This window comes from Ailuropoda melanoleuca, chromosome 20 (genome assembly GCF_002007445.2).
Source record: "Ailuropoda melanoleuca isolate Jingjing chromosome 20, ASM200744v2, whole genome shotgun sequence".
NCBI classification, from domain to species: domain Eukaryota; kingdom Metazoa; phylum Chordata; class Mammalia; order Carnivora; family Ursidae; genus Ailuropoda; species Ailuropoda melanoleuca.
In genome coordinates, this window is record NC_048237.1 from 28,088,863 (window position 1) to 28,101,782 (window position 12,920).

General features: G+C 39.6%; 1 protein-coding gene and 1 pseudogene across 2 annotated transcripts in view; both read right to left on the reverse strand.

Moving 5' to 3' along the window:
* Window positions 1-12,920, reverse strand: part of DDHD1 (DDHD domain containing 1) — a 91,156-nt gene that overhangs the window by 59,525 nt on the left and 18,711 nt on the right. The gene's annotated exons all lie outside the window — the stretch shown is intronic.
* On the reverse strand, window positions 1,259-1,388 carry LOC117797334 (annotated as a pseudogene).

Genomic DNA, 12,920 nt, shown 5'->3' on the forward strand with positions numbered 1-12,920 from the left:
AACAAATGAACTTAATTATGTAGAGATTTGGTGGTTTAACCATATACAGAAAAATTATTTCAAGTGGGTTTAAAACACAGTAAACTTTACATATATATTAGGATACATCCTGTGAACAAAAAGAACTACAAATACATCTTAAGCCTGAATTTTGTTTCCTTGAGCTTTTTTTTTTTTTTTAAAGATTTTATTTATTTATTTGACAGAGAGACAGCCAGCGAGAGAGGGAACACAAGCATGGGGAGTGGGAGAGGAAGAAGCAGGCTCCCAGCAGAGGAGCCCGATGAGGGGCTTGATCCCATAATGCTGGGATCACGCCCTGAGCCAAAGGCAGACGCTTAACGACTGTGCCACCCAGGTGCCCCTTTTTCCTTGAGCTTTTAAAAATGTTGCTCTACGGTAGCTTTTCTTGGTATATTATTCTTAAGAAGTCTGATATGTCTATTTTTTTTTTTTATAAGTAAAATGATCTCCTGCTCACTCCTTACCCCAGAGGACAGAAAAAAAAAATTGCCTTTAAAGTCTAATAGTTTTTGACTAAGAGTTCATTGTTCTGGATCAATCTGTCCAGGTGGGCTCTTTTAACATATAGATTTTAGTTTTTCTCTAGTTTCTGAAAAGCTTCCTTGGATAATGGGTTAGTTGTTAACTCTGTTCCACCGATTTCTCCCCTTCGGGGACTCTAATTGTAGATATGTTGGGTCTTCCTTTGCCTATATTGTATTTCACACACTTTCTTTCTCAAGCTTTTTACTTCTTTCTGCATCTTTTCCATTATTTTCCTTCCTTTTATCAATGCCTCTTACGTCAATGCCCCTATTAGTATGTGCACAAGTTTGAAAATTTTTTTATTCAGTTGGAGTATTTAATAGTTTCCTGAAACTTCTGGGGATGATGGTGGATTAGGAGGATCCTAAACTCACCTCATCCCACGGATACAACTAGGTAACACCCACATCAGTGTAAATAACCCAGAAAACAACCTGAAGACTCTCCACAGATATATAGTGACGAGGTCACATGAAAGAGGGTAGGAAGGGTGGAGATGTGGTTGGGAACCAAACTGACTGGGAGACTGTCTGCAGGAGGAAGTGATGCTGCAGGCATAGAGAGGGACAGGAGCAGACACCTCACCAGGCACGGGGGACCTGCACTGGGAAGAGGAATCCTCATAACGTATGGCTTTGAAAACCAGAGGGTCTTCACATCTCGAGTTCTTACAATCAGTGGGGATTGAAAACTGGAACTTTAAAAAACAGTGGGCTTGGCTCTGTGAGAGCCAGAGAGTGACAGAAAGTGAGTCCCTGACTGAAAAAAGACAGTATAAGAGCCCCACTGAGATAGATTAGATACTACACTTGATCTTAGCCAAAAGGCTGAGAAGCGATTGAGATACAGATTAGAAAGAGCAGTTTAAAAAACACCTGGGGAAGATTCATTTGTGAATCTCAGAATGTACGCTGGAGAGACAGGGATTTTTAAGAGACTTCTCCAAGAGCAAAAGAGCTGGAGGGGGCCATTTCCCTCCTCCTAGCCTAGATATACAGACACCTGGGGGAACCATTGGGAACTCTCTCCACCTAGCTTGTTAACAGAGCTCTTTCCTGTGGACCTGCCCCCTCCCACAAGCCCTCAGCAGGAGTCCATTCAAAGCGACAAGTGTGGCAGTGTGCAAGTAGCCCCAACAGAGGCCAGCACCACTCCAAAGTGGGAAGACAACCACACACAACAATCGGACTGCAGCCCCAGCAGTAGTCAGAGGCCAGACATGGGATCTGACAGTAGGACCCACCTACCAACAAAAGCTTCCGAGGCGACAACAAAGAGAAAGCACCCCACAGTTCAGTGATACTGCATCTCTGACAAATGCCTGGTCTGACTCCACGCAAGCCCAAGGCAGCCCCAGACTGGCCCATTAACAACACAAGGACCAAACCTTGCCTGCAACAGGCAAGGGGAGTCACTGCAGATGACTGGACTGAAGGCAGTGTGGCTCACCACAATAGTAGGGCACAAGCAACACACATAAGAGACACCTGAAGTGCCACGTTCTGGTGAACAGGGGACACTGCACTGCAGGGCACTACAGGAATCTTCATCTTAAGGCCACTACTGTCAGGAGCAGGAGATGTAGCCGGTTTACCTAACACATAGAAACAGAGAGTTAGACAAAATGAGGAGACAGGAATATGTCCCAAATAAAGAATAGAACACAACAAGAAAGCTAAATGAAATGGAGATAAGTAATATGCCTGCTAGAGAATTTAAAGTAATGGTCACAAAGATATTCACTGGACTTCAAAAAAGAGTGGAGGACCTCAGTGAGAACATCAACAAAGAGAAAACATGAAAAAGAATCAGAGATGAACTCAATAACTAAAATCAAAAATACATTAGAGGGAATAAACAGTACACTAAAGGGAAGAAGAACGGACTGGCAACCTGAAGGACAGAGTAATGAAAAACAATCAAGCTGAACAGAGGAAAGAAAAAAGAAAAAGAGAAAATGAGAATAGATTAAGGACACTCAATAACACCAAGTGTAGTAACTTTCAAATTACAGGGATCCCAGAAGAAGAAGACAGAGAAAACAGTGCAGGGAATGTATTTTGAGGAAATAATAGTGGAAAACTTTCTGAATCTGGGGAAGGAAACAGAAATCCAGATCCAGGAGGCACAGAGAACCCCCAACAAAATCAACCCAAGGAGGTCCACACCAAGACACATAGTAATTAAAATGGCAAAGTATAGTGATAAAGAGAGAATTTTAAAAGCAGCAAGAGAAAAGAAAACACTTAAATGCAAGGGAACTCCATAAGGCTGTGAGTTGATTTTTTTTAGCAAAAAAAAAATTGCAGGTGAGAAGGGAGTGGCATGATATAGTCAAAATGCTGAAAGAAAAAACCCTGCAACCAAGCATACTCTATCCAGCAAGGCTATCATTCAGAAGAGGAGAGATAGACAATTAAAGGAATTCATCACCACCACACCAGCCTTTCAAGAATGTTAAAGGGCACTCTTTGGAAAGGAAAGACCATTAGCAGGAGTAAGAACAGTAGGAAGCATAAAAGCAGTAAAATTAAGTATATCTATAAAAATCAGTCAAAGGGGGGTGCCTGGGTGGCTCAGTCATTAAGCCTACCTCAAGAAGCAAGAAAAATCTCAAACAACCTAACCTTTCATCTAAAGGATCTAGAAAAAGGAAAACAAAACCCAAAAACAGTAGAAGGAAGGAAATTAAAGGATTAAAGCAGAAATAAACAAAATAGAAATTAAAAAAATAGAACAGATTAATGAAACCAGAGGCTGATTCTTTGAAAAGAGAAAAAAATTGATAAATTTTTAGCCAGACTCATCATAAAAAGACTCAAACAAAATCAGAAATGAAAGAAAAATAACAACCAACACCATAGAAATACAATGTTTATCTAAGCTCTTTCTACAACACCACAGAAACACAAAAATTTATAAGAGAACGTTATAAAAAATTACATGCCAACAAACTGGACAATGTAGAAAACATGTCTTAATTTCTAAACACATATAACTTCTCAAAACAGAATCAGGAAGAAATAGAAAATTTGAACAGACCAATTACCAGTAACAAAACCGAATCAGTATTCAAAAATCTCCCAACAAACAAAAGTCCAGGACCAGATGGCTTCATTGGTGAATTTTACCAAACATTTAAAGAAGAGTTAATACATACTTCTCTCAAACTATTCCAAAAAATAGAAGAGGAAGGAGAGCTTCCAAATTCATCCTACGAGGCCAGCATTACCCTATACCAAAACCAGATAAAGACACTACAAAAAAAGAAAGCTATAGGCCAATATCTCTGATGAACATAGATGCAAAAATCCTCAGCAAAATATTAGTAAACTGAATCCAAAAATATATTAAAAAAACCATTCACTACGAGCAAGTGGGATTTATTCCCGAGACGCAAGGGTGGTTCAATTATTCACGAATCAGTCAACATGATACTTCACATCAATAAAAGAAAAGATAAAAATCATATAATCATTTCAATAGATTCAGAAAAAACATTTGACAAAGGGCAATATCTATTCATGATAAAAACCCTCAACAAAGTAGGTTTAGAGGGAACATACCTCAACATAACAAAGACCACATATGAAAAACCCACAGCTAACATCATACTCGATGGTGAAAACTGAGAGCTTTTCCCCCTAAGATCAGGAAGAAGACAAGAATGTCCACTTCCCCCACTTTTATTCAACACAGTACTAGAAGTCCTAGCCACAGGCATCAGACAAGAAAAAGAAGTAAAAGGCATCCAAACTGGCGAGAAAGAAGTAAAACACTATTTGCAGATGACATGATACTATATAAAGAAAACCCTAACGACTCCACCAAAAAAAACATTAGAACGGATAAATGAATTCAGTAAGGTCTCATGATATAAAATCCATATATAGAAATCCACTGCATTTCTATACAACAATAAAGTAGGAGAAAGAGAAATTCATAAAACAATCTCATTTACAATTGCTCAAAAATAATAAAAACTTAGGAATAAACTCAACCAAGGAGGTGAAAGACCTGGACTCTGAAAACTATAAAAGAACACCAATGGGGGTGCCTGGGTGGCTCAGCTGGTTGGGTATCTGCCTTCAGCTAAAGTCATGATCTCAAGGTCCTAGGACCAACCCCACATTGGGCTCCCAGCTCAGCAGGGGAGTCTGCTTCTCCCTTTCCCTCTACCCCTAACTCATGCTCTCTCTCGCTCACTCTCTCTCTCTCAAATAAATAAAATTAAAAAAAAAACCAACAACACCAATGAAAGAAGTTAAATATGACACAAAGAAACAGAAAGAGATTCCATAGTCATGGAACAGAAGAACAAATACTATTAAAATATCCATACTACCGAAAGCTATCTACAGATTTAATGATATCCCAATCAAAGTCAAAACTAGATACACTACAAAGCAGTAGTAATCAAAACAGTATGATATTGGCACAAAAACTGACATGCACATAGATCAATGAGACAGAACAGAATGCCCAGAAATAAAATCACAATTATACTGTCAATTAAACTACAACAAAAGAGGTGAGAATATGCGATGGGAAAAAGACAGTCTTTTCAACAAATGGATGTTGGGAAAATTGGACAGCTATATGCAAAAGAATGAAACTGGACCACTTTCTTAAACCATACACAAAAATAAACTCAGAATGGACTAAAGATGTAAATGTGAGACCTGAAACCATAGAAATCCCAGCAGAGAGCAAAGGTAGCAATTTCTCTGACATTGGTGGTAGCAACATTTTTCTATGTATGTCTCCTAAGGCAAGGGAAACAAAAGCAAAAATAAACTACTGGGACTACACAAAAATAAAACGCTTCTGCACAGCAAAGGAAACAACAAAACAAAAAGACAACCTACTGAATGGGGTATCTAAAATATATAAAGAACTTATACAACTTGACACCAAAAAATCAAAGAATCCAAATAAAAAATGAGCAGAAGACATGAACAGACATTTCTCCAAAGAAGATATACAGAGGAGATGGCCAAGAGACACATGAAAAGATGCACCAGGGAAATGCAAACAATAAGATATTACCTCATACCTGTCAGGGTGGCTAAAATCAAAAACAGAAGAAACAAGTGTTGAAAAGGATGTAGAGAAAAAGGAACCCTTGGTGGGAATGCAAACTGGTGCAGCCACTGTGGAAAACAGGATGGAGGTTCCTCAAAAAATTTAAAATACAATTACCATAAGATCCATTAATTCCACTACTGGACATTTACCCAAAGAATAGGAAAATGCTAATTTGAAAAGATATATATGCGCATCTATGTTTATCATTTTTTTTTACAATGGTCAAATTATGGAAGCAATGCAAGTGTCCATTAATAGAAGAATGGATAAAGATCTCTCTCTCTCTCTCTCACACACACACACACACACACACACACAGAGGAATATTACTCAGCCATAAAAAGAATGAAATCTTGCCATTTGCAACAACATGGATGGATCTAGGGGGTATAATGTTAGTGAAATATGACAGAGAAAAACAAATACCATATGACTTCACTCACATGTGGAATGTAAGAAACAAAACGAAGGAACAAAGAAAAAAGAGACAAATGAAAAAATACTCTTAAATACAGAGAACAAACTAATGGTTACCAGAGGGGCAGTGCATGGGGAATGGGTGAAAGAGATGAAGGGGATTAAGAGTACACTTAGTGTGCTGAGTACCGGATAACGTACAGAATTGGTGAATCATTATGTTGTACACCAGAAACTAATATAACACTGTACATTAATTAAACTGTTATTAAAAAAATAAGAGTTTTCCTCTGTTTTGTGTTTCCTTTTTGGGAAAGAATTGTTATCAGGGGAAATATGTTGGTTCATATTTTCTGTATTACTCTTAAGGTAGCTTTGTATAGCATCTAATTTATTTCTATTTCTGAGCACTTTATGCACAGAGTTCTTGGAAGACTGTCTGCTTCTGCAGATTAGTAAAAGCAGCTGTTTTAATGGATGATGTTATGGTGGTCGTAGGGGTGGTGGTGGGTGGGTGGGTATTGCTCTTGTGTGTCTTATTTCTCTTTGATTTCTCCAGGACACTTATTTTCTCCTTACTTTCTTCTTTCCTCTCCCCGCAATGGCTCCAAGGGGCACCATCCTTTCTCTGTCTCCTTTCCCAGGAGCAATGTTTCTCTGATGCTGCTAGTGGTCCCTCTTTCACACACATTCCCTATAGCTGGTGCCATGAATTCCTAAGTCCAGGCCTGTGTCTGTACTTTCCCAGTTATGTGGGGGATGTTTTCTTTCTGAGGGTCATTGTGCTTGTGCTTCATTTTAAACCTCTGATCTCCTTTCCTGTCTTCAATGTCCCTTAAGCCTCTCCTTGCCCCACTTTTCAGACTCAGAGGTTTAAAGCAGCAATAGGAACTGTTGTAATTTGTTGTTTCTTTACATAAAAGCAATTTAAAATTCAAGGTATTATCTATGTTGTAGTAATAGTGAAGGTGTGATTTATATATGGGCCGTGTGTGTGCCTGTACGTGTGTGGTCCTGTTTGGTCTTACGGCTTTTGGGGAGGATGTGTGGAGAGATTTACATGTGGACAGTTGCCATCATCTGCCAGACCCAAAAGCTCATCTCATTTAATTTTTATAATAATCTTAAAAGATAGCTATAATTACTGCAGTTTTACAAATAAATAAGCTAAGTCTTAGTGAAACTAAATAACTTGTCCAAAGGCTCATAGCTAAATAATACAAGCAGCAGGATTCCTATAAACTTTGACTCCAATATTCATCTAAGCTCTTTCTACTATACAATACAACCTTCTCAAGAAAGAAAAATCCTTTTTTAGCCTTCTCCCCAAGAAATACAGGCTGTTAAGCTGTGTTGGTAATTTGAAAACAAGTAATTTGGAAGATTTTATATTGACAGTCTACTACGAGATTTACAAACCAGAGCCAACCACAGCTCCCCATAAAAACCAGAGAAGGAAAAAAGCAGAGTGAAAAACAGTAAAACACGTTTATAGCAAACATCTACACTTCTAACTCTTTTCCTCTCTTTAGCCTAATAAATCTAAACATGTATTCTACTGATAGATGTTTTGGGAGTTTTACCCAAGCTTTAAATGCTACCAGTATGCTATCAAATACTGTATCATCTTTCTGGCTCAGACCTCTGTCTTGTCCAAATATTCAACTGCCAACTAAACGTCTCCCAGTAGACAGATCAAAATTACCAGAATCATAAATAGCCATGGAACACACTAGATTCCTGGAAAACAAAATGGAACACAAACCTATTACTTGATTCGTATTCCCCATCATAGCAAACGGTGTGCTGACAGTATTCAACCAGTCACCCAACACAGAACTCTGGGGGTCATCCATGATGCCTCCTCCTCAAATGCTTCTTATAACCAGACATTAATCACTACTGTATCTCCTAAATCACCTTCAAATTCATCCCATATTCATTGGGTCTACAGTCTAAGTTCACACTCTTATCATTTCTGTTTTATTTGAGGAACTTCCTATCTAAAAGTAGTATCCCTTGCTTCAACTCTCACCAAAAGCCTACTCACACGCATGTGTATGTATGTACATGAATGCATGTACTTACACATACATAAATTCCCCTAACTTACTCTCTTCTTTTTAGAGAAAGACTTGATCCTTCTTTTACAGAGTTCCCAGAGAACCTTTCTAAAATACCACAAATCATGTTATTCTAATACTTAAATTCTTTAATGGCACCTCACTACTTACTAAATGAACTCTGAGCTTCTTAGAATTATAAGCTCATGATCTTTCTTTGACTACCTCTTCACATAACTGATGCTATGTATGTATGTATGTATTCACCTAAATATCTGAAGGTCTACCATGAATCAGGCTCTGGGGTAGGCTCTTGATGATATATAAGATAATGCTGATGGTCCCTGTGCTATCCCTGTCAACTAGAACAGTTCCTTGAATGTGAGTTGTGCTTCTGTATCCTGCATGTGCTGTTCCTTCTCCCTGGATGCTCTTCCCATTTTCTTCATTTAGCTAACTTTCATCCTTCTCTCCTTCAGGAATCCTTTGGTGACCTCTCCTTCTCCGTGATTTCTTTCTTTCTTTCTTTTTTTTTTAAAAGATTTTATTTATTTATTTGACAGAGATAGAGACAGCCAGCGAGAGAGGGAACACAAGCAGGGGGAGTGGGAGAGGAAGAAGCAGGCTCATAGCGGAGGGGCCTGATGTGGGGCTCGATCCCATAACGCCGGGATCATGTCCTGAGCCGAAGGCAGACGCTTAACGACTGTGCCACGCAGGCGCTCCCTTCTCCGTGATTTCACCCGAGTTAACTCTGCACATCTATCAGTGTTTATGTTACTGTATTCCAACTGCTTAGTCTTCCTCACTTCCATGGGATCCCTGGATATAGGTACTATGTCCTTGGATGCCTCCAAAACCTAAAAGGTAAGAGCACCTGTGATAAAGTAGGATTTCAAAAAAGTATGCTGAATGTGGCTGAATAAAACATATTCCTTCAGCTTATCCTATCACCTGGCAAATTTGGTCGACGGAGCACTTTTATTACTGCTCCAAATTGGGCGGGCCTTCCTCAGTTTGAGTGGTACTTGCCACCTATTTAGTTGGTCTATGCTGTGGTCTGTCAGCCATTAACATTCTACTTTCTGATAATTATGTGAGTCAGAGGAAAGAGTCTGACTATTTTCCCAGAGTAGAACAAGTTATTTTTTGGGAGGTGGACATTCTGTTGAAGAATGACACACATACAGAAAGGTGTGCTAAGCTTATGCATACAGCTCAAAGGCTTTTTACAAGTTAATGACACCCAGATCAAGAAAGAAAACATTATCGGGGCACCTGGGTGGCTCAGTCATTAAGCGTCTGGTTCGGCTCAGGTCATGATCCCAGGGTCCTGGGATTGAGCCCGCTGTCAGGCTCCCTGCTCAGCGGGAAGCCTGCTTCTCCCTCTCCCACTCCCCCTGCTGGTGTTCCCTCTCTCGCTGTGTCTCTCTCTGTGTCAAATAAATAAATAAAATGTTTAAAAAAAAAAAATTCCAAATAGCATAGAGATGTCAGCCAAAAAAAATCCCCAATTATATGCTTTAAAAGATATTAAATCATCAAACCAGTAATGGATCGCCTTAGGGGGCAAGCTCTAATATTAGGAAACTACCCTAAATAGGCCTTTAGCCATATAAATGAAGCACTCTCTGTTTTGGACTAGAGAGGACTATTTCTGCCTCTCTAATATGGATATACTTTTCACTCTGCCTGAGGCTCAGAATACCCCATGCCAGGGTGCCCTCTTGGCTGGAAACCCTCCTAATCCAGCTGTGCTTTGACATCCCACAATAAGCCATGATCTCTTGTGGCTACCCTCCCCGCCCCCACTGGCCTCCACTATCCATGCTAGGCTGCCTCTCATGCGGACATATCTTCACTCAACTTGGGCTCTGACATCCCAAGCCCAGCTGTCTGTATTGCACAGGAACAGGAAAACAGAGAAGGGCTAGTGTTCTGGTTCTTGGCTTGGGACAATCTCCCCATCAGGAGACATTTGGCAATGTTTTTTTGTTTGTTTTTTAAAAGATTTTATTTATTTATTTGTCAGAGAGAGAGACAGCACAAGCAGGGGGAGCTACAGGCAGAGGGAGAAGAAGGCTGCCTGCTGAGGAAGGAGCCCGATGAGGGACTGGATCCCAGGACCCTGGGATCACGACCTGAGCCGAAGGCAGATGCTTAACCAACTGAGCCACCCAGGTGTCCTGACATTTGGCAATCTGAAGATATTTTTGATTGTCACAGCTTGGGGGTGGGACAGTGCTGCTGGCATCTAGGCCACAGATGTTGCTAAACATCTTACAATGCACAGAACTGCTTCCCTGACCTCACACCACCCTCCCAGCAATGATAAATTATCCACCCAAAATGTTGACAGCGCTGAGGCTGACAAACTCTGGGCTAGCAGCTATCTTTTAAAACCTAAAATATGGGTATCTTCTTATACAGCAATTCTAGAAACATGCTTTATAGAATAAACTCTTGTAAAAATGTCTGAAGATAAACATGTTTACCTCAACATTGTTATAATAGAAAACAGAAGAATAAAAAAAAACCCAAAATGACCTAAATTTCTACCAACAGAGGACCAGACATATAAATGTTGCTTGGCAAAGTTTAATAACCACTTTACTGTCCTTGTAGTAGTTTGCCAGGGCTGCCATAACAAAATACCACATTCTGGGTGGTTTAAACAAGAGAAACTTATTTTCCTTCAGTTCTGGAGGCTAGAAGTCCAAGATTAAGGTGTTGCAGGTTTGCTTCCTCTGAGGCCTCTCTCCTTGGCTTGGAGATGGCCACCTTCTCACTCCAGCTTCAACCGGTTTATTCTTTGTGCTCATGCATCCCTCCGTCTTGTTCTGTGTCCGTATTTCCTCATCTTATGTCACCAGTCAAATTGGATTAGTGCCTTCACTGATGGCCTCATTTTAACTTAACCATCTCATTTAAAGGCCCTATCTCCACCTACTGTCACATTCTGAGGTAGTGGTGATAAGGGCTTTACCCTATGAGTCTGTGGGGAGGACAAAATTCAGCCCCTAGCAGTCCTCAAAAATTTTTACTACATGATCCATTCAGGCCTTCTCATTACATTTTCATCGTTTTCTCATATTTTAATTCACAGAAGTCTTATTCTAGATGTTGTTAACAAAAGCTTTAAATCATTGGCCCTTTTGTTCTTAACCGTCCAAGTTTAATATGTGGGTGGTTCCAGGCAATGCACAATTTTACATGCTTAGGAAAAAGTTCTCTAGTTCCTTGGCTAGTTAAAAAATGTTTGATATAATCTGCATGGATATAGGAAAAACACCTATAACCAAAAATGAAGCATATAACATAAAAACACACTTTTGAATTCTTAATGTTAATTTTAGCTTAATGGAGACAATCAATTCAATATTGACTATAGCCACTCCATCAGTTATAATCAAAAGGACAGAAATGAACATAGTTGGAACTTTTAGAATCAGCAGAGTGTCATTCAAACCTATTTTCTCATCTCTTTCTATATTATACATGTTTCCCACAGTTTTATCCTTGGTTCTCTCAAACTTGGCCGATTATCAGAATCCCTTGAGGAATTAAATTTAAAAAATGGATTTTTCAGATTCCTTGATGCACATTTAAAATCATAGTTTTCTAGAGACAGGGTCCAGAAATATGTATTTTCTAAAAGTTCTCCAGGTTATTAGTATAAAGCAAAATACTCGGAAGTGACCACTAGTTCGCAACCAGCTCAAATTAGTAATTACTGGAAATATTTTGAGCACATTTTCATGCATACTTATTTCTAAATGATGCATATGTATTACTCTTCTACAATATTATATACGTTAGAAAACATTCAAAAATAGAAAATTTGAAAGGATGAAATAGAAAGTAAATATAAATTCAAGTATTTTCATTATAATATCCCCAACAGAGTGTTTGCATACTCATTTTAAAGACCTTGGCTTAAATTATGAGGATCTTTGCATCTTCAATTGCAACACTGTTTTCTTCTGAGCTCTAAACCTATATATTCAATTGCCCACTGGATGATTCCGTCTGGGTGTGCACTAGGCACCTTAAGCGCAATCAAAATAAACTATTTGGCTTCCTTCTGCCACCCCAAGGCAAACTTGGAGAGGGGGGGACCTGTTCTTCCTCCATAATCCACCCAAGTTAAAAACATTAGGGATAAGCTGGACTACCCTCCCTTTTACTCATATTACATTGATAGTGTACCTTCTACTTCCTTAACATTTTCCTCCAACCCTCCAATAACCATTCAAAGTGTGTTGCCCTAGACCCGTTTTTCCCTTGTAACACTGCAATAACTCCTTTACTAGTCTCCCTGAGTACGACATCACATTTCTAGATTTCCATTTATCTTCCACACTGCTGCCAAACTCATAATTTAAAATGCAAATCTGGTCAAGCAATTTCCTCATTTTATACTTTCTAGTGTTTCATTCTCACAGGATAATTTTAAATTTCCAGTATGAAAAGGCCTAATCTCCAGCTTCCCTCCACCCTTTCTACCTTATTCCCAGGGCTCCTATCAAACAGCACCTCCTGAGTCCTCTGAGAGCAAGAGTCCCCCTTCAAGACTCCAGGCCTCGGGCACCGGGGTGGCTGCGTTGGCTCTGGATTTCACCTCAGGTCATGATCTCAGGGTCCTGGGATGGAGCACTGCCTGAGCCCTGTGTCCATACTCAGTAGGGAGTCCGCTTGAGGATTCTTTCTCTCTCTCCCTCCCCCTCTGCCCCACCCCCAGCTCAAGTGCCCACCCCCTCCAACACGTATGCTCTCTAAAATAAACAAATAAATCTTAAAAAA